Genomic DNA, 20,759 nt, shown 5'->3' on the forward strand with positions numbered 1-20,759 from the left:
TCCTTAATAGATGCAAAAAGTCCCCAAATCAAAATTTTCATGCTAGCAAACAGAAATAAGGAATAAACCTGCTCATGAGACACTGATGTCTGATAGAACATTATTTCAATATATACACCTAGTAACAAAAATTTTACTCAGACTGTTGCCATGGTATTTGTCACTAGAAGTAAATCTCAGAAGGAAAAGTATGCAGCAGTTTTCCTCTCAGATGCAATAACCACAAGGCCAATCAAGAGACACCTTATTTCATTACCAATCCACAAAATTTCTGCAGAAGCAGGCCCTGAGGATTCACTACTACCAGCTGTATCCTTTACAGTTTTTAAAGTAAAATACTTAAATAAAATATTTAATATTCCAAACTATTGGGCCCCGTGGTTCAAACTGATGGAAGAAAAGCAGTGATATAAAATGCAACAAATACAAATATTCACTGTATTTTCACATAAGTGATCTACATTTATTGGCCCTTAATGGGACAATCCTTTAAGACTCCAAAGATGACGGGATTTTTGCTCCCTCTTGGATAATTTACACAGAATCCAATCACTTTAACACTTAATACAGAAGGCAATGAATACCCAACACTGGCATTGAGGAGATACTCAGCCAAGAGAAAAACCCATACAACAAAAGGATTTCAAGCATGTAAAGGTACATTTAAATGTATTTACATATTATTTTAATAAAGCCTGAGTGCCATGTTTGGGTGTGTGCATGGTTTATTGCATCAAACAGGGTGTAAAGATGCACAGGTCTTGGCTGGCTGAAGTTGAGAGCAGCACTAAGTGCCCATAGGCTCTGCCTGCCTTGAGAAATCACTTCTTGTTGTAAAATACCAGACTTTAGCACATTCTAGAGAATGACATCACCCAAAGCAGCCTGCCAAAAATGTTACTTTCACATTTCTTCAACGAAAAGATTTCTTTTCACCACTCTTTTTATTTTTTTAAAGTCAGTCAGTTGTTCAAAAACCTGAGCGTTCTAAGTACTTCCAGGCCTATAGATGAGTAGATTTTAACACAAGTAAGTGACTATGCCTTTTAAAAATGTTGTGTTTAAATGTACCATTTCTCCTGGTTCTTTTTTGGCATATTTGTATTTGCAACCACGCTGAGCTAAAATAATACAAAGTTGCTGCAATTACCATACTGAAATGACATTTTTTGCTTTAGATTTATCCCTATTGCACTGAAGAATACTCCTTATGAAACTATGTCTGCCTGCTTAGTGAGCTGTAGATAACTCACTGGAAATACTGAACATTAATAATAAGATGAATCAGGCAAACCAGACTTTTTTGCATTTTCAAGAAAGCTTTTTAAAGGTAACAAGTGCAAGTGATGTATTCCACTCCTTCAAATAGTGTAAATAAAGAACAAAAATAACTAACTTGCAGAAATAATGGTTCTTTCACTGAAATATTCAAGATAAACTCATTGATTTTGCAGTTCTGATGAAGGTTTTATGTTTTACCTTGGTGAAAGCCACAGCTGAAGCACACAGGAGCTTTCATCCAGTGTTCATCAGTCTCAGGTGTTACTCCTTTCTCTGCCAGTGTTACCAAGTCAACACCCAGCTCCTCACTGCAGAAACTGTGTCTTCATTGCTGGGTTTGAACCTAAATAAGACAATTCCATTTTAGCTTCTGCTGTAAATATTTGGATCATTTCCCTTTTGAAAAAAAGGGGATAAACTGCAGCATGTTCAAGGTAGGTGTATAAACTAAAAGCTGTCTCTGCAACCCAATGGCATTGCCTTGGTGCAAAGGAATGAATGTTCTGTGCTCATCTTTTGTAGCTCTTGTTATTAAACAAATAAATAGAAATACTACTGAAATTCAGATGCCTTTTTTTGACAAAAGCTGGGCTAGTCCTAAATACAAAGCACTTTGGTACAGAAAATGAAGCAGCTTTCAGACAAGAATCCAGTGTTATCAAGGGGGAAGACAAGAGAATTCAACACAATTTTCTAATGTAATAACCCAGTACTAAAATGTCCTCAAAATTTTATCACCAAAATTGTCATATTTCACATGAACATTTATATATTCTATAGCTACACAGGATCTTTTAAAGGCACACCTGTGGAGGAAACATTATTCTTTGTGCCTTTTTCTTTGTGCTTCCACAATGATTTTTTAGCTACAGATTGATAACTAGAAAAAAAAGGAGGGCAGACAATGAATGCAGCTGCTTTGATCTGCTTGTAAAGTAACTCACAATGTTCTCCAAGGGCAGGTTGCACTGCTTATGTAAGAAACATTACAATAAATTACTTATTTATTTTTCATTAGAGTCTAGGCCATAATAAATTAAGAACCCCAAATCTGTGCTGAACTTTCATTCATAACCACATTTTAATGTAAACATTAAGATGCTTCCACAGTTATTTTGGATTATAAGTGAAGGAGAACAAGGTTTTAAGCATAATTTCATGATTCACAGCTCTTCCTTCTTCATGGCACACAGTTCCTCCAGGGCTGCTTTCTACTGCCTGGCCTCAGACAACTGAGAAAAGGCTGATACCATCCAAGTCATTCTGCTTCACTGGGACAAGATCAAACTGCATGAATTCTCCTCATATTCAAATACACTGTTCTCAGGATGGCTCAGTGAAGTGAATGAAGACTTAAACAGGAGTAAAATGAATTCTTGTTTGCTCTATCAGCTCAGCAATTCTGGGCATCAGAGGATCCATTTAGATTAATTGTGTTTATACACTAAAAGGTATTTTTAAAATGCAGAAGAGGAGGGAAAAATCCCAACACATTGGCCTATTGCACAGAGAATGTGAGATTTTATTCAGCCATGTATGTGATATAATATTCTTTTGAAGTTAAAATACTTTTATTTTCAGTGGCTTTACTTGCAGATTGTAGCTCTTTTTCTGCAGAGGGCATCAGTGCAAGGTGAGATTAAAGACAAACTTTACAAATCCCTATTTTGTGGCATTAAAAGTAGAAAACAGAGGAGCTTTTCCCCTCGGTGCTTGTCAGGGCTGCCCTGAGAAGTGCAGTGCTGGGTGCTCGGGTTACACATAATCCCCCAGCTTCGAGCAACAATTAGCACCACAATCTCTAGAAAAGCTTTCAGCTCTCAACAGGTGCCTGAGCATTGTGCTCAGGTTTAAATCAAAATCTGGCAGAGGGAATGTCCCACCTCCTGCCACCCCTCCCCATCGAAACAACTCTGATTACAGCCCAGTCAGAGCAGCTCCACTCTCATTTTTCTCCAAAAAGACCAAACATGACTTTCACCCCTTTTGTCTGAGTGCTTTTTTCCTTTATCTTCCTTCATCTCTCTGACTCAGAGATCTGAAGGCAGGAAGTGGAATTTATTGGTTGCATACTATGAGTCTACTACTTCTCTCCTGACTGGTGAAAATAGAAGCAAATCCTTTGAGAGCTATATAATTATAATGACAAAAATCAGAAAGACTTTCCCTCTCCCTGAGGAGTTTCAGAAATTAGAGTCCAGAAAAATGCACCAGTACATCAGTCTAATATTAATATTGTATCTGCATTAAGGTGTGAATTATATATCTGAGGGGTTTTTTTTGTAATATTGTGCATTATAAAATCTCCTTCCCAATCAAAAATCGTATTCTTTAGATGAAATTTTTTTTCTGTCTTTCAGAGCATCTTCACAAGGCAAGAATGGCAAAGTGCCTCTTACAATTCCAACTTGTACAGTAAGTAAAACAACACTGAATACTTCTCAGAAATAGTCTCTTTTTTCCAATGCAGAGGCATGCTCTACCCAGAAGAAATATTTATTAGGAAGAATTCCCTCCTTAGTAGTCAGTCAAGCTTTTCTGATCCAGTAACAAACACTTTCTGGCAAAATAAACAATTTAGAGCCCTGCAATACTCAAGGGAGGCTGACTGCCTAGTGAATTAATCATTTATGATGAATAAAAAGAAAATTGTTATGAGAGATATCAAAAGATGCAGTAAAACACAATGGCACTTAAAAGAATAAGAAATCGTGACATTTGATCTGACTTGTTTCCATATGGAGACAAGACTGATAATACAAACCAGATATTCCTTTGGCAAAATTCAGATTATAAACTCAAGTCTCCACAACACAATGAGAAAACAGAAAGGAGATTAATCATGTGCAATTTCCAGTTTGCTTTCTTCTCTGCATCTTGTGGAGTCCTACTGCCATTATCTTTCTGGGCCATGCTCATGACTGTTTCTCCCAGATTTTTGCTGCCCTCTGGTTCCTCTGCTCCTCCCCTGGACAGATCCCAGGGGTTCACACCCTGTACCTGGCAATCAATCCCCAGGAAACTCAGCATCCTAAACGGTGTCTTGGACTTGTTAATCCTTTAATAGTTTTTATTATTCTTTTCCTCTAATCTAAGTTTATTATCAACTAATTCTTAATTATGCATCTCCTTCCTCCCTTGGATCTGAAGCCTCCCCTGGGTCAGAAGTGCTCAATACCATGAAAGGGAAGGTCACAAAAATCAATTTTCACATACAACTGAAGCCACACATGATCCTAGCAGCCAATAGCTCATGGCCAGAACATGGAAATAGCTCCCAGTTATGCTGTAACATCCTTCCATTCCTCTAGGATGGCTACAGAAAGAATTCACCTCCTGAACTGAAGCTGGCAGCTAAAACAATGGCCACCCTGGAAGTCAGGACCCTCTTTTGGGTGAGTGGGGCCTCACCCAAAGCCAGAAGGGCAGAGAGGTCTGCTGGGCTTTGGGTGAGCAGATTTGGAAGAGAGGTGCAGATAAGATAAAATGGTCAGAGAAAATTAAATCAAGGCAAGAACAGAGAAGAAAAAAATCAATGTTCCTGGCAGTTTGCCATTGGCACAATAAGCTCTGTATTGACATCAGTATATTCCTGTAACTGCAGCAAATCTAGTTTTTACAGCTCTGTCCAGTAGAATTCATCAGCTACAGTTCTACTAAGTAGCAGAATTAAATTCTTATTTTTTAAAAAAAAAGTCTCAATTTTAATATATCAAAATTGACTCAGACAAAAATGGCAAAACTACTGCAATGTAAAGAGCTTATTCTCTTTAATTGACTTAGTGCAACTACCACAGCTTGCAAGAGGAAAGTCTGGAGTCTTTTATTCTATCAATAACATTCTTATGTTTTTACAAAACAGCAAATCTATACTGAAATAAAAACCTTCACCTAAATGTTTCCAACCCACTTTCCCAGAAAGAGGTTTCATGAACAGATGTGGTTTCAGGATGATAAAAAGTTCATCTTGCCTCTTTATTTCATTGGGCAAGTAATCAGCAGAACACACACAACGCCAAAATGACAGGATTTGGACTCCCAGCCATGCTGGATTTCATGTCACTTACAAAGATAAGTAGACAGCTCGAGGTCATCATGAGTGTGTTTCACTGGAAAATATTAATCTTTTTTATGGATTCACAATGACTCTAGAAAATACCTTACACAGAAAGGCCAATTTCACTCTGCTGAATTATTTTGTTATCAGCAGTTTAGGATTCACTGTGAGCCTTAAGGACAAGCCAAAATCTAATTGTACTACTTTTCAATAATAATAATAAAAAGACAAGATCCTGACCCAATTTATTTACAATCTAAACAAGACTGAAAATAGCAAGGAAACACCAAAGAAATATTGATAACAATGAAGAGGAATAAACCAGAAGCCTATTGCAGTTGATTTTTTTTCATGTGAAAACATGGAAGTTTGGGTTATTTTGGGGTACTTCTGAGGAGCCTCTCCAAAATGTAAAGGAAGCAAAACCAAGAACATAAACTTACTTTATCTGGAATATCATTGAACAAAGGATAGAGCCATATCTCTAAAAGTGGGGCAAAAAATTAACGAAGAGATACTAAAAATCAAGAAATTAGAAAGCAAAAGAAATTAGCAAGCACCTGTATGGGGAAAGAAGTGGACAAAAGATAAGCACTGAACTGGAAGTGGTGCAAGGATTGCTGGACTTCAAATGGGCAACTCTGCTCATTTCCAGAACTTCAGCTGTTCTGCTGAGGAGAGAGCAGGAGTGATGGATGCATCCCAGTGTGGGATAATTCTGAAGTCAGAGAACATATGCTTTGGGTTTAATCCAACTGCAGAGTTCTGGCAAACATGCTGCATTTAGAGAGGCAAATACATCAACTTCAATTTTTTAGCAGCTGTGCTGCCCTTTAATTGCTCACACCCTGAAGTGTACACTTGTACCCCTCTCCCTCACCTCCAAAAAGCAGATCACTTCAAACAGCCCAGCCTTTCTATCTGAAGCCAACTAACAGCTCTTGCCCACTGGAATTTTCTCTGAGATATACTGTTATTTTCCACTTCTTCTGCCCATTTTCTTTTTAACTAAACACACATTGAAGTGTCTTCCTAGGAAGGCTGAGCTAGACTAGCAGGAAACAGGGCTGCCTAGGTCAGCTGGCAAGCTCCTCCCTAGAAATCCCAAATTATCCCAGATCCAGAGTGTCCTCTCTTTCACAAATTAAGGTTCTGATCCATAACTCCAAGCATTAACTCTATCCAGTGTATCAGGTCCAACTGAAGTCAGCAGCAGTACCAGACCACCTCTAACTTTGCTTTTCCTCCCAGCCTTCAGTGGGGGTTGTGCTCACACATCTCAGGTCACATCCACAACCTCTGGCCAGCAAAGCCCAGCTGCCTTCGAGCAGAGCAGAGCTGAGGAGCAGGAGACAACATCTAAACCTCTCCTCACAACCAATCAGGTTTAGGCACCCATCAAGCTCATTGGCACCAGGTATTTCACATTCCCTCAATTACAGCAAACACCATCTTAGAGCTACAAACCTTTTAATGTGAGCAGGCAGCAGGTGCCAGGAGTTAAAGGGGTGATGGCAGTCAGGGCTGGAACAATCCCCTTGAGGCCTAAGGGGAGAAAAGGATGGTGCAAGAGAGCTGTAGGAAAGGAAAAAGTGTTAATTTTGTACCTGGTTTTCCCTTCCCCTGGCAGCTGAGGGACAGGAGGAGCTGCACAGAGGGAGAGGTGCAGAAGGATGGGGGTGCTTTGTTTAAGGCCACTGAGGGAATGAGAGGAGAATTTGGCTGAGGCAGCAAACGCAGAGGAGGGTGAACCCTGCTCCCCTCATGGCTCACTGCTCTAGAGCCCCTCTGGCTGCACACCCCCAGCCCTGCCTGTGCTGCAGTGGGTAGGGAGGAAAATCCCACAGGGAATGGAAAGGGATAATAATCCAGAGTTTGGGCTCCTCACCATCACACACAATGAGGAGAGAGGCAGCCCTGCCCGCTTCCTGCTCCTCAGGTTTCTGTTTTGCACTTGCCACCAGTTAATGCCTTGCTGTGGCAAAGCCCTTCTGTAAGCATGAACTGGCAGCTGTTCGTGGAGGTCTTTCCCAGGGTTGGCCTCTTGTATAAATGCATTTATTCCCCATATCACACCCAGATTCAGGACAAGAATGAACTGCAGTAAATAAATCTCATCTGCAGGCCTGGGTTTTTGTTGGTTTGTTTGTTCTCAACTGCTGCACTCACAGGAACCCCCTGGCCATGGCTGGGTGCAGGAGCTCAGCACCCCTGGACTCCAAAGCACAGGAACAACTCAGCTCCTCATCAGCTCCAAACAGATGACTCCAGCAGTTCCCACACTCATCCCTGCCTGAGACACCTTTGGAGCATAGAACAACCTCAGCTGAGGCACATCTTGTGAATGCACCACATTCCTGTCCACCTCCAGCACATGGAGGAAGTTCAGCTGGCACCGAGTGTCGGAAACAGCCCCGGTGCAGCAGGACAAACAATCTCCCAGCACCGCTTCACTGAGACACAAATTTCAATCTTGTTTGTTCAGAAACGACTGCCCCCACTGTCGCCAAGAAAACCCAGCTCCCTGAAACACAGAAACTCTAAATTATTTATTAAGATCTTGTTTGGCTCCTCTTGAGCTTTGTATTTTGTTTTCATTTGTCAGATTGAGCACTGCTTGGCTGTATACTGAACTACACCATGACCCCTGATTCACTCTTCCACCAATTCTCTTCATATCTCTTAATTGTCTTGAAATAGCCAGACTTGTGAGTGGTAATTAATGTTTCTGTGAACTTGGACACTGGAAATCCAAAAATGATTAGATTTCTGGAGGGCTGAATGAACTGGTGTCTACCAGTGTATTGGTATGTAGTGATGTGAGCTTGGAACTGTGAACTTCTGACTCCAAAACCTGGGTCTACCTTGTTATTTCACCTCTGCCCTTCCCTGTGCAGAAGGAGAATCTCTCTCTTTATTCACCTACCTCCCAAGTTTGGGAAAAAATCTGGAATGTGACATAAGTGCTAACACTGTAATTAGTAGGAAAAACTTTCCCTGTTCATCCCAACATATTCAACAACAGATGCCTATCACTTAAAAAAGACTAATCAAAATTTTAGAACATATATTCTGGGCAGAACATTTTTAAAACAGAAAGTATTCAAGATGGAATTGTCTTGATAGTGTCTGCTGTAGACAGACTTAGGACAGCTCATTTTGTTTAAAAAAATTAAATTGAAAGCTTGTGGAACTTGCTTTTGTATTTTTCTGTTATAAATTTAAACCTGTGTTATAAACAATGAGATGAAAAAGAATTTTCTTAGTGCTGGTAGATTAAGACATCATTTGTAATGCCCAGGAGGGGGAAACTTGGGATTTACTGCTTTTGGATCCAGAGTGTCATGGAGCATTAAGAAGATTCCTGCAAAGCTGCCTGACCTCAGGCTCTGTGGAATTCCCTGTTCCACAGCACAGTGAGGCTACAGACCAGCTCTGCCTTGTAGTAGCATCCTGAAAATGGACCTCACATTATTTTGGCCCACAGAGGGTGGAAAAGTGGCTGCTATTTTGATCATCTAATTATTGTTATTCACTGTTATTGTACAGTGAAACATTAGTTCATGCAGAAGACAAGAAAGGCAAAGATCATTGCCAAGGAAATGAGGATGAACATTTTCTGTAATATACAGACAGGTCACATATAGAGAAGAACAAACCTGAAGCACTCACAAAACTTCCAAGGTAAATTCCAGCAAGCTTCTGGGGAAACAAAATAGCCCATGATGTTCCCATAACCAATTGAAATTGTCAGATTTAATCAGGATTTCTTTTCTCTGTGCTGTGAGACCATAGATGAAGGCTGTAAGACAATAAATATTGCACAACAGGAAGAATAAATATTCCATAATGTCCTATTCCAAGAGAATGACATTTGAAGTTTCAGGCTTATTAAAGTCTTACTTTAAAAATAAAATATAAAGAGAATCTGGGGATTGTATAAATACATATGCTAGAGTCAGGCTAAAACTGTTCTTCAGACTTCCAGTTTCAAGCAAAAAATTAAACAGCTCTTGCATATGCCCTGGTGTCAGCCTGTCTCTCAAAGCTTTGCAGTAACAGAGCTGGGTCTCACCCATTGATTTCCAGGAGATTAGATCCCTAAATCCCAGTATCACATTTTCTAGAGTTATTGATATAATATAAACCCAAAATTTTCCATCCATAAAGACATCAGCACCCAGCTCTGCCAAAGCAAGGACCCTCCTCAGCTGAGGAGTGTGAAATGACGCACGAGCACAGTTTTATACTCAGACAGATACACAAAACAAAATTATAAAATGTTTTAAGGTCATCCTAGGAAAATTGTATGACTGGGAGGTCATGACTGAGAAATTATCAACTCATTTATAATCTCAATTATAATTTTATAATGCCGAGTTATTCAAGATATTTGGCACTCTGAGAACCTGTGCTTCTCTTTTGTATTGCTGTGTTGTTACTGAACAGCAGTGACAGGCAAGTCTGCAGGACCAAAACTCAGCCACCCCTCTGATTATAAATAAATAAATTTGTATTCAAATTTTAAATTTGGAGAACTGAAAAAAAGAGATTGACATAACAGTTATCTGTGAAGGAAAAGAAAAAATTGTGATTTAGGCAAATAATTAGTCACAGGATGAATATTTTAAATTTCATGATATGACTGCTTACATCAAGAATAGGTAAGAGTAGAGATAGTGATTAAAATGTCTGGTTTTTAGAGAATGTTCAACAGTTCTAAGGTTTTCACCTTTAAAGAGGTAGCAACATCTCCTGGTTTGCAAAGCATAGCCAGCCTGCGTGCGATTCCTGATCCACTTCAGATAGAAACACTTACATAATGCCAGGTCTGGAGGAAACAAATGACTTACAGCCCTGGCCATTTGCCAGATCTCCAGGGTTCAAGCCCTGGGTGAAATGGGAATGAGAATATGTTACAATATAAATCTTGTGGTGGTGGATGTGAAATCACTTCAGTGATCACAGAGCAGTTTCTGGTGAACCAGCCCCTGCTGTACAACCACACTGCTGGCTCTGACTGTCCTTTTTTTGCTGACAGTCTTGGCAGAGCAAGCGAGGACTCACTGATAAGAGGGGACTCTTATCTCCAGCGGTGGTCCTGGGGTCAGAGTTGAGGAATGTTGGCTGGATAGCACCAGAGCATGTGCTGCTGCTGCTGCCTGCAGTGTGTTTATCTGTTCCTTCCACGAGCACCTAATGCTCCATGACATAATCAGGACCAAGAGTAAAGCTACGTACAAAAAGAACCAAATATTTCATCAATGACAACACCACCAAGAACCGCGTTAGTAAGAAATAAAACATTTTTGAACCTCAGGAGAGAATTAGAATGGAAATAAACCTTAAGACATGAATTTTTAATTACCAGATATTGGGAAAGAATGTTTTCTTTGGGGGAGCTTTTCTGAAACTAGCAGCTGTCATATTCCTTGTGCCTTTATCCTTGTTTTGGAGGTACAGCACCAGCCTGGATGAACAAAGGCAACTCACATGCCACTGCAAAACTCACCTGTAAGCAGCTTATACCTAGAAATCATTTGGAAGTTTCTTACTGTCAAAGTTATATGAGCAGCAGAAAAGAAACACAACAGAAAAAAAAAAACAACTTAGCAATTGCAAGCACCATTTAATACAGAAATATGGAACAGGGAAACCCAAGCTGTTTTTAAGTCAAGGCTGAGCCATCCAGTGTCACCATATGAGTGTCACAAAAATGAGATGAACTGGAAGGATCAGAATCAAAACCCACACATGGAGTGTCCCCTGCAGCAGGAACTGTGCTCATGGCAAAAAGGGATTGCCCAGGGTATCCTGATTGAGGTCACTGAGATAAAATGTGCTTAACTATAAAAATTTGTATGTCTTTTAAGTCATCTGTAGAAAATCTAAACTGAAACCTTCCCGATTTTTAAGTTCTTGGCAATGTTGCTTCTCCCTTTTTCTCCTTGACTGAGCACTAACATACACTGTGTCAGTTAAGGTCAGGCTTATCTGAGCCTCTCTGAACTACTAATTCTTCTCTCTCCCAAAAGTGAAATCTAAACCTGTTGGAATTGGCCTCTCCTTTCACAAAACAGGATGTGAAACGAGGGCTGATAGCCCTGAGAGTAATGAAAAAAAAAAATCTAAAGAAGTTTGCTTTTGTAATGGTGTTAACAGTCTAAATATCACAAGCTTTAATATATCAAATAGTCAAGGAATATTAGGAGATAATATTAATCAGGGACATAAAAATTCAGACATTTATATTTGTGTCAAATATTGTACTAATATATAATATATTTGTATATACATAGACAAACAGTGTGTGTTTGTGTGTGGATCAGGGCCACTTCTAGCCACCTGCATATAAGTGAGCTAAGCATTCACTTTGTCCACAAAAATAACCAGCTGCCAGGTCCTTAGAAGAAACTGTCCCAAAAGGACATAATTTAAGAAAATTATTCTTATCATTGAAACCTATAGCCTATATCAGGTGATACGCAGTTATTAGCTTTGTAACAGAACTTTGATCACTGCTTTTGGAATTTAATTGTAAAATTGAAAAATGCTGGAATAGTTTGGTGGACCACATGTAGCATTGTCATTAAAATACAAAATTCAACATATTCTACATATGTTATGCTTATATGAATGAAAAAGCTAACAGGGGTATAGTTATGATTTCCTATCCTCTACCCCCTTGTTTGTTCTTCTGTCCAGTGTTTGCTCTCTGATCTACACAACAAATGTTGTGTTTCAAGGAGTCCAAGAGTGCCCTAACAAGTGCAATGTTCAATTTGTAAACCACCTGCATCCAGCTTTCTGCAGGTGTTTAGCTCTGGGTATGTGGAAACACACCCAGGGATGGTTTCAGACACATCACTCCCAGGCCGTTTCATGCGCACAGATAAAAAGTACAGAACAAGCAGGTCCTGCCTGAAGGTGCTGCCTGCTGCCCCTGCAGCCCAACCTTGACACAATTTACAAATCTCCTGAACGTTCCCAGGATGTTCCATGAATCCTACTGCAAATGTACAAACACAAATAGCCAGCATGGCCTTTAATATGAGATTAAATAGTTTTATTATTTTAAATACGCATTATTCTCTGCTTCCAACAGCTCATCTGTTAACTTTGCCATACCATGGTGGTAGTTTGTGATGAAATTGTGTAAATAACTGTAATGACTTTTGTATTGTGGATATCTGAGTTATGCAGGCTGTTTGCATCTGCTCAATCCCTTTTTCCTTCAGAGGGACAGCTGAGTGTCCCTGAAAAGGAATGACTGTTGTCTTACTCAAAATCAGGCATCACAGATAACAAAGACACAATTGTTTTGGACATAGAACATGAAGTGATGATTAATCCTTTCCCCGAGCATTCTTGTCAAGTACTTACTTCACCTCCCACTTTAGTCAGTTCTCAAAAATCATCTGGCCTAGAGTTCTTTTCTTTTTTGGTTGTTTTTTTGTTTTGGTTTTGGAATATGTTGCCTAATTTTGTTAGTCATGACAAAAAGCTGAAACCAATGGTGATGAGTCTGCACCAGGTGCCTGGTATTATGTCATGTTAGACATTATCTAGCAAAACAGTCAAATACTTATTTTGGCTGAAGGGTTTTTTTTCCAGAGCAGGGATATTCTTCCCACCCACAAGAATTATTTTCTATTCTACTACCCAGAGGCCCATGAAAGAAAATGCCACTTTATCAACATATAGACAGTTGTGTTCTCCTGAAAATGTAAAGTTCATTCTTTCACTTGGACCTTCAAGTACCAAAATCAGGGAAAGCATTCCCTAATTCTGTACCTAATACACTGCAATTGACATAATCTTGTACAATGATAAGTTTAAGGCAGAGAGTGATAAACAAGTAATGTTATGTCCAAACCCATCACCCTGTACAAAACAGGTCTTGAGGTTCTCAAGCACACAGAGACATCTGGCCACGGCCAAGAAATGCTCCTTTCAGGAAAAGCAACACTTTGCTTTGATATATTGACTTGTCCCACAGCTAAAATGTTATTCATTTCACAGATGTTGAGTTAAATCATTACAAATAAACAAGCCCATTTCCCTGAGCATTCTTCTACCAAATAAAAAATGGCTTGCATTGTTTCAGGTGAAATCCCCTCCAAAGTGACTTGCCCAGATAACAGTGTTTACTTGAATTATTTTACCATGCAATTATGTTGTTTTCCATCCACAGTCAGCTGAGAAGCAAGATCCAAGATCATTCTGTTGCCATTGGATTGTGATGTTGGAGCAGAACTTGCAAAGGACATTTCATTCCACAAGAGCACGGTATCTCAAATACCTCAGCCATCTCTCTACAGTGTGATGGATCATCCTTCTCTTTCCTTTTTGGCTACACAGGGAACCCTGACAAACAGAAATCTAAATTTTTTATCTGGAACTCTGGCTGATTGCCTGATCTCTTTTAAACTGGCTGCTGACACTAGAGAAAGTTGTCTTTCTCTGAAAAAAAAGGTTAAAATCGATCACCAGGAGTTAGCTTCAGTGTCAGGGACCTTTTCTTTGCAAATTAAAGCTCTTGGCTGTTTCTTTTTTGAGATCTCTGATGTTTGTGTGTTTGTGTTGCACATTTTCATTAAATTCTTAGTAAATTGTTCTGCTCTGGGACTCTATAGGAGTTGAGACATCCTTTTTGTTATTCATTTTCCTTCCTAACAAACTGATTCAATTAGGCCTGAGCCCACACATTTTTGTAAACCAACATTTTGATAATAAATTGTCCCAATAGGTACACTGCTTTTATAGCATTATTTCTACATTTCTCTTGAAATCAAATAGCTCTTTCTATCTAAAACATTAATGAAATTTTTTGCTGTAATGAACACCTTTACCAAAGGCAACTTTCAAAGGACTGTGCAGTGACAGTATCAAATTTCACTGTGAAATTTGGGACTGTGGAGCCATCACAGACACAGTTACAGAGTAGGTTAGACCCTAGATGACAATCCAGGACAGATAAAAAGTAATCCTTTTTCTGTCTTTCTGCACCTTCTTTCCCCACTTTTCTTTTTTTTTTACCTTTATAATGACCTGATCATACATAAATCCACACTATCCCACTTCCCCACAAACATTGCAAGGTTTGTACTATGCCACTAATTAGAAAAGTGACACTGATTTCAGGATTTTCAAACATTGTGTAAAATGAGAAAGTAGCCCAAAGGCAGAGAAAGTGGTTCCTTAGCAAAAAATAGATGACTAAAAATAAAATACGTGTAGCAAAAATTACTATTATAAAAATTATAGATTTACAGCCCCAGTATGTGATCAAAGGTCTCCAAGTTGCTATCACATAAAAGCTCTGCTCTGTCGTGGAGGAACATTACAGCTCCTCTATTGTTCTCAAACACAGCTCAGGTCAAAGAAGTAGCATAACAAATCAATTAATGTCCTACCTGCCTCCCTCACTAATTAGAGACTCAGCCTCTCTCTCTGCTCTTGATATTTGAAACTTCTCAGAAGGTGAAGATTAAAGTAGCAGCTCTCAGACTTTTCCAGAGGGTTTAGTTTTTAAGCCTTACCTTCCCTGACAAGTATGGATTCAGCTGAGGTGAAAGAGCATTAGGAAATTTTACCATCTCTGCTGCTTTTATTTATTTTTATTCACCCCCATAAGCACAGTCTGTTAAACACTTCAACAAAAGAACGTCTTTATTATCTTACCTCCAATTCTGGTTCTAAAAATACTCAGATAATCCAGAATATTGAACCTAATTGCTGTTAAAGCTAGTTATTCGTGTTCTTCCCTGTTCCAGGAAATGTGGCCACAGCACACCTACAGTAAAGGTCTCATCAACATCCCTGGTTTTGTAATCATCTTTCAGATATGAACCAGCACTGTTCTTTTTTTTCCATAAGAGAAATTCTTCAGTCCATGTGTCTGAATTCCCACTGGACCATTTAGATACATGTTTTCTACTCTTTCTCCTGGTCATTCCACTTTGAACAATGAGGACATGTAAGTTCTGTCATTGTTATTTGGCTTTCTCTATTTTCCATATCCAAGACTATATTCTAGCAAAACTTTCAAATTCCTTTCCTTTTACTCTTCCTCTTTTAGGCAGAGGGACCATCCACCAGCACTAAATCCTAATCCTTAATCCTAGGGTTCTAATCCAATATAATTATCAAATATGCAGATTTTTGTTTCCATTACACAACTTGTGAGTTTAATAGAAGAACTTGCTCAGCTTCTTGGACAAGCACATGATTTTCATATTCACGCAATTAAATGCAATAAATGTAATTAAATGGACTGAACCCTGCACATGTGTGTATCACACACGAGTGAGGCTTCTGTGCACATGGAAGCTGCTCTGGATTGATCAGAGCACGATGACACCTGGTAAATGCCTGGTACACAAACCCGAGACAAGAAAGCAGCAGTGTTTTTGCAGGAATTTTGGGTTTGGAAGGGTTAATCCAGAGCTTCAATCTCCTTTGAACACAGCATTTATGAACCATATCACACACCAGACTGTGCACTTGGAGCTTTCACTGAAACCAGTGGGAGTCATGGCTTCTTCCAGCAGTGAGCCATACACACATAAACTGAATTAAAATATATTGTTTACATACCCCAAACTTAATAATTCACAGAACCCCTGGCACGGTACCACAGGACTTTCCTGCAGACACAACCACTTCTCCAGAGCTGGTTTTTCTTTCTGGCAGCTGACCCTCAAACCATTTTCAGACATAAACTGGTGTTTTCTTAACCTGCTGTAGGTGGGCCAGGGACTGTGGAGGATTTGGGTGCTGTCAGTGCTCCCTGCTGGGCTCTGCCCAGCCCCAAAATGTGCCCAGCACAGCCCAGGGAAGGGCAGAGCTGCCTCTGTTCTGTGTGCTCATCATTTCAGGGTGCTCATCAAGAAGCTGAGCAAGAATAGCAAGCAGAGCCCAGCAGAATGAGGATTATTCCTGACAAGTCTCAAATGAGCTACTTTATTTTGCTTTTTTTTCTCAGTTTAGACAATTTTTAAAAATTTATTTTATTTCTATAGGTTTCTTCATTCCTTCTTGATTTTCAATAATTTACAAGTTAAAAATTTTAGAATTTTTTTTTAACGTTTCTAAGACGTTAGATTGAGTCAATCCTCCACCCCCAATTTATCTCAAACATCTTGACAGGTTCCAATTACCATAGTGGTTGACTGTTAGTTTTATTTTAACTGGACCCTTATTCACAGCAACCTTTAGGTTAGGAAGGAATTGTTTCCTGGGAGGGTGGGAAGGGCTGGCACAGGGTGCCCAGAGAAGCTGTGGCTGCCCCTGGATCCCTGGAAGTGCCCAAGGCCAGGCTGGATGGGGCTTGGAGCAGCCTGGGATGATGGGAGGGGTGGGATTGGATGAGCTTTAAGATCCCCACCAACCCAAACCATTCCATGATTCTATGAAACTCTCACTTCATGGTCCAAATTTATCTCAAGTGTATCAGCTCCAAGCTGGAATAACAGTTTAAAGAAACTGGTGGGGGTTCCATCCATTAAACCACAATTAGGGAACAGTTAGCAAAGGTTTCTAGTACCCAATATTTAAGATGAATGATGTAATTGCATCATAAGCTAATAAATAATTGATATCTACATCATATGTTATATGCTACATCATATATGTCATATCTACTATGATGTCATATGCTGACATCATTCTCAAAAATGCAAGTTTGTCCAGTTATCTTTCTCTGTGAGCAGTTTTTAGACAGAAAGGTGAATTTTAATTCTAATTTTCCCTAAATCTTTCTTTGATGACACCTTGAACAGTACAAAATGTTTTAATGGAAAACAAGTAACTCTAGCAAGATGATTGTATAGTTATAAAATATTCTGATTTTCCAAAAGCAGATGGAAAAAGCTTATGCTGAAAGATATTTTTCAGGAAATGTTAGAAGCATCTCTTCAATGGATTTCATGTTGATGGAAACACAAAATGATATAACGATAAAGGACAGAATCCAATTATTCTAATATTTTATTTCTGTCAGAGGCCAATTTTAGACATTCCAGGGAAAAGCAGAAAACCATTTCTGAACAATACAGAGACTCAATGGAAGAATTTAAAAACCAGAGCAGGTGTTGGAAAATTGTATCTGCCTTTTTTTCTGTTTGTTGTCCAAAAATGCAAATTGCTTTTTACCAGAAACCTTCCAGCTACGTTTTAGCTTGACAAAATTTAGCATCTATTCATGCTAGTGCTGAGAAATAAAGCCATAAATGTCAGCACACAGCAGTCTGGGTTTCATAATCACATGTCTCTCAACATCCTTCTACATAATGCCTAGGACCAGGTAATTACAGGGAAATTTTTAAAAGTCTCCTAATTAAATAAAATTAGGACAGAAAAAAATAGAGAATTAAGGAAACTTGTGAATTGAGGCTGCCAAATATGGATAATTGGCATAATTTTCCTTAGTAACTAAAATATGTAAACACCAAAGCTATTAAAAATCAGCAATTTACATTCACATTTAAGATTCTTTAAAATTTATAAAGTATATCAGCTTTGTTAATGGCATAAATAGAGCTATGAAATCAGGGAGCCTAACATCAAAATTTCTATTTTCACACCCCTGAAAAGAATCTTTTCCATGTTAAAGACACTCTCACCCAGTCCTCCAACTTAAACCAACACAATTTTCTCAATTCCTACCTCCAGAAGAATGAAACTACAGAAATCACATCCTTCAGTACATTTCTGAAAATCCCTGTCCCACCCAACCTCTCCACTGGATATTAACTGGCCTTTATTTCACGCTGCTTTGGTACATTCTACCTCAGGTAATATGCACCAAAATTTGGTGCTCCTTTGATAGTTCAGTCAGGGCTTTGAAGGGCTCACGTGAGCATCTGATGTGGCTTTGTATCTAAATATCCCAGTGGAAGGAAACCAGGACTACAGCAGTGGGAGGACTGGTATAAATCTAAAAGGACCAGCAAAATTCTCTCTTTTTTTTGTCTATAACTATGAAATAAATGGGATTCCAGTGCAACCTAAAGTTGTTGCACTGCATGCTTTGACAGATATTAATGTGGCACCTGGACAGCATTCCAAAGTTTTCTATAGATAACCTAAGCATTTCAAAAGAAGGAAGAATACTCATTCTGCCTTATATGAAGCTGAAGATTTTACTTTCAAGTGTGTTAAATATACATTTTCCATTCTGTGTGCTTTATTTTATTTCCAGAGCCGGACAATCTTGGTTATCCACAATATCTTGCATCCATTTGGGAATTATTTGCACAAGATTCCCCTGCTGACAGTTCCCATTAGCACACATTCATTTTCACATAATTTTTTTTTTTTTTTTGGCATTTGTGAAATTCCTTTCTTCAAGTGGATATGAAAGGTTATTCCTTTAACAGTCCCTTCCCCACAGGTAGATAAGTCTCATTCAAGGAAGCTGTCGCTCAGCATGACCACGAGATCAAAGGGGCTGCAGCAGAAAGACAGGCTCTGAATCTGTGAGGGGCCACTTGTCCCCTAAGCCCTGGCTGATGTTCACATCAAATAATTGTCCAGGTCTATCCCAACCCTTCTGACATTGTGGCTGGAAGAGTGGGATTGCCAGGAATACTGCCTCAGGTCAGCTTACATTCTAATCAGTCACTTCATTAATTAGTGCAAAATGTATTTGATTGGTGTAACCTCCTTCTCCTGGGCACTGAAACACACAGAAAACCTTGGGTAGTGCCCACAGCAGGGTGAGATGATTAACTGCACACTCACCCAAAGTTTGCTCTGTGGCCACCAGCACATCTCAAACCAGAATTGATTCCTGGTCCCTCTGAGGACCAAGAGCTGGCAGTGAAATGAAGGCAGATCTCTCCTGTAAAGGCTGAGTTACAGGAATTGTGGAAACCAAAACAGGGTCAATGGGAAAGAGGAAGATCTAATTCCTAATTTCTGTGAGAATGGATATCTCAACAAGGTATTCATTACAAACCTGTGCAAACCTCATTGAGAAGGGGGAGGACTTCTGCTAATGAGATCAGAACCCACTGATATATATGGAGTTTTGTCTGAGTGAAAATCAGCAATTTTAGCATCTTTCTGTATTATTTATGTTAAAATGTAGTAAAAACAGGAGGTACTGGAAAGGTGGCTCAGGGACAGAATGATCTAATAACTACTAGCTCACAGATAAGGGTAAAGAATACACTGAATTTATAAAACCTTTATAATAAAAAAAAATCAAATCCTTACCTGTATTATGGGGCACAACAGTTTCTGTTCCAAACGAGAGCTGAGCCCTCTCATGAAATACAAGCTCCCACCTCAGGAAGGAACAGTCTGGGAGCCCAGTGCCAGGTGAGCAGCTCTGGACTCTCTTGCCCTTCCTTGATCACTAGCCAGTGTCCCCCATTGACTTTGGGCAGAAAAGATGATACTTGGAAGATCTTAAAAAGTCCTTGGCATACAGCAGAATTAGGGCCAGCCAGACTCTGTGCCCTCAGTATTTTTTGATACCCCAATTTTAGAGGTCTGTCAAGCACCAGGCACCCTGAACAGACAATTCAATTGCATAATTTGCCTTCAATTTTCTGTAGCTGAGCCTGAGCTGGGAATTCAGCTGCAAGCATTTCAACATTGATGATTCACTGTTTGAAGGACCTCCAGGGAAGCCCTGCAGTACCTCCAGACAAAGTTCTCACCTCTGGCTTTTCTTGGCTTGCAGGTTTATTACCCACCGGGGAGTTGAGAGGTATAATACATCAAAACACAACCTAAATTCCAGGCTCATACATGTGCTGATGGACCCTGGAGCTCCTAATTATAATTACATATTCATATCAGCTGAATGAGATGCTAAATCAGCCTTGATCCCACTCTGTGCCTCTGCACAAAGCCACAGCTGATGTTGATTCTCAACTGGAAGAATGGGAGGGGGTACAGGAACATCCAGCTGTTGTGCATTTGACTCAAGAAATCATTTACTTTCTGATGTGCAAAATGATGAGAATAAAATAATGGGAGCAAAATAATATTCCCCACCCTGTGATTTACAAAAAAAATTCCTAATGACCTCAAACCTAAGGCTCTAATGAAATGACAATAATGGCAATAATAATGGGAAATATTGTTTAAAAACAAGCCTTTTTTCAATTAATGCACATTTTTACACTTTGTTTCCTCCTTGAAAGTTTGGCCAAAACAAATCTTCCTAAAGTTAATTTGTCTCAGGAGTAAAAGGGTCGATGCAGCATTACATGTTCATGCTCTGGATTCCAATAAAAGAGTTGTTACCATAGCAAAAAGTATTGTTGCAAAGACAACTCACACAACATAAGATTAAAGAAAAAAACCTCCAGAAATATTTACAATGCTCAACAATAGCATAGGATATTCTGTCCTAATTACCTCAAATGAGACTGTGCTATTGCTGTGATACTGGCTCCTTTCA

At 39.2% G+C, this 20,759-nt stretch overlaps 1 long non-coding RNA gene across 2 annotated transcripts; it reads right to left on the bottom strand.

The window, feature by feature from the left end:
• Positions 1-441: 441 nt before the first annotated feature.
• Positions 442-20,091, bottom strand: LOC111929224 (uncharacterized). Of its 2 annotated transcripts, XR_002864594.2 has the most exons (5): positions 19,562-20,091; positions 8,998-9,140; positions 7,508-7,640; positions 6,806-6,883; positions 442-1,624 (listed from the first exon to the last, which is right to left on the bottom strand). It is a non-coding gene; the product is annotated as an uncharacterized LOC111929224 (long non-coding RNA). The 2 variants fall into 2 exon arrangements; XR_015276171.1 differs by lacking the exon at positions 7,508-7,640 and having other exon boundaries at positions 6,806-6,913; positions 19,562-19,874.
• Positions 20,092-20,759: the final 668 nt, after the last annotated feature.

Source organism: Cyanistes caeruleus, chromosome 14, assembly GCF_971803275.1.
Source record: "Cyanistes caeruleus chromosome 14, bCyaCae1.hap1.1, whole genome shotgun sequence".
Lineage (NCBI taxonomy): Eukaryota > Metazoa > Chordata > Aves > Passeriformes > Paridae > Cyanistes > Cyanistes caeruleus.